Raw genomic sequence first — 2,635 nt, forward strand, 5'->3', positions numbered from 1 at the left:
CCCCTGGCATACTGAGCATGTGTGCTCCATGCAGGGATGTGCAATTTCGGGTATCTGTAATGGTGGGGTACAATGATAGAGTTGCTGGTTCTGCAGGGTCTTTTGTTTTTCAAATGCTGGGGTTTTGTCTCTGTTCCTGGGTGAGGGCCATGGTTCCTTGATAAATCAATGCAAGGTGATGGCCTGGCCGTTACAGGCCATTTAGTAGAGGCCTGCTACCATTGTATTTCAATCATTCCCAATCACTCCCATTCATCTGGGAACCAATTTACATGGAAGGGGTACATGAATCACACTACAATGAATCATATTGCAACATGGGATGCCCAGGCAGAGGACAGAAGATGGAGGCTTGACATATAAAATGGAAACTTGACATGACTTTGGTTCACTTAAAAATACAGGCCTAAACCATACAATATCCATATGAAATAATAAAAATCAATACAAAAATGATAATAATACAATATACAACAGTAAAAATTAATACAAACCTAATAATTATACGATATAAAACGTTGGATATCCAAAACCAAAAACTTGCTAGCAAAATAAAAATGTTTAAAGCTTATCCTAAGTTTGAGCTCACTTATACTTATCTATAGGGAATAGAGAGGGAGAGAAAAGTCAGAAATGGTTGGGGAAGGGGAGGGAATGCATTTTAAAAGAAAAAAAAAAAGAAAAGAGAAAATCTGGGGGTTTTGCTACATTAATTTTGTTCTTTTCAGTCTTCTCCTAATTTAGGCTGCTCCCCAAAACCAAAAATCTCAAGGGCTCTGCAATTAGATACTGTGACTTAATGCCACCTCATTTCATGTTATGGAACAGTGTGGTACATGCCTTCAATTTTCCAGCTGTGTGTCTGCTTGCTGCTTACCTGTGTCAGACACAGTAGGCCTTGAAGGCACAAACAGGCTTTTAGAAATCAATTAACCATTGCTATTGCACTGGATCATTGTTCCAATACATATCTACTTTACCTACAAGTCAATTCCCAAAAGCAATGCTTTAAATGCCATTTTCTAGCCATCACATGCCACCACGAACATTGTCTATTTTGTAAGAGAGAATTATAAAACTATCAGAAGAATGGAATGTCTGCTCACCCCATTAACTTGTATACCTAATGCAGAACTCTCTCTCATCTCTGAGGCCAATTTACAAATAATTTGCTACAGGAGCTCTACTTAAAGCCAAATTTAAAAAATGATCACCTACAGACTAAACAAAAACCTCTTTGCTCTTCTATAGAAATTCAACTCCAATAATAGATAACTTTGGAATATAGTAACATGGAGATTAAACTGACCACAGAAGTTTTCCTTGCAATGTAAAACTCATATTTTCAAAAGCACTTAGTGCCCTTCGCTTCCACTAAAAATATGTTGCAACTCTTGTTACCCAAGAGTTTCTACTAGGTGTGGAGCACTTTTTAAATTCAGGCCTAATTTTGCATTCCAAGCACTTGTGTAGAGTTGGAGGGGTAAGTAGAAATATATACACATGTGTATATTAAACCAAAGGAATCAGTCAGAATCACTAGATGGTTCTGCATATTATTGGGTGTTGTAGATGTTGTAAATAGAAAAGCAATCCTGCTGTATTTCTGATAAATAGTCTTTTTCACAAACTATAATTCGTATGTGCATTATTTCCTTAAAAATACTTGAGTTTCTTAATTTCTGTATGCCTATGACCCTTGACTGCACAATGTACAATGAAAATTTAATTTTTTTCTCCCCCAGTCTGGCTACCACAAATTGTCACTTCTCAGTTCCCACAGATCAAGGTTATATCACAGCCCTGTGACCTTCAGTTCCTTATGCTTGGTAGTCATCATCAAGTTCAGGGACTGGAAGGAAATCAGACTAATAACTGGAAAATATGTTTTTGTTTGCTTGAGATTTCAATTTTTGAAGAGAAAAAATAGCTCTACAAACAAGTTTGGGAGTTTGGCAATGATTCATACCTCTGCTGTAATTTGCCCAGTAGTTACAAAGAAGATATTTTTGGGATCCAGAGTTTAAGGTTTCAAAAAGGACACATATGCAATTGTGCAGTTGCAAATTATTTTAAACAATGATCTTGTCAAAGGAAGGAAACAGGCTTTCATTTACACATATAACCCCACATACACTTGAATAGAGAAGCAAAACTTGGGGTTAAAATCTGGAACAAGTCATGCTGCAGCAGCTACATACAAATGAGGAACCAGCCATAGGCTAAATGAAGAAATGGCAGAGACTGTTAATATTCCTTATGCTTTTGACAGTCTGCCATGTGAAGACTGGCTGTCTCACTCTCGTATAAAGTTTAACATTTGCACAGGTGTTGCCTCCAGTCAAGGGCAGATTCAGGATTTTGCAAAGGGTGGTGCAAAGTGGGCTGCACCCTCTACTCACAGCTTTCTTCTCCTCCACCACCCGAGTGGGCAGACTACACTGTGGCAGCCTCCAGGGACTTTAAGTCTCCAAAGTAGGCAAGAATCCCCCACAGTTCCTCCATGCTCAGATCCCAGCCCCTGCAAGAATCCCATGAGAATCCCAACCTCTTCCCTCCCCTTGCCCTGTTCCTCTACCTGCTGCTGCTGCTTTCCCTGCTGTTCTAGGGAAAGCAGAAGCTCCAGAGCCATTCC

This window comes from Alligator sinensis, unplaced genomic scaffold (assembly GCF_000455745.1).
Source record: "Alligator sinensis unplaced genomic scaffold, ASM45574v1 scaffold238_1, whole genome shotgun sequence".
In the NCBI taxonomy this organism is placed as follows: Eukaryota; Metazoa; Chordata; order Crocodylia; family Alligatoridae; genus Alligator; species Alligator sinensis.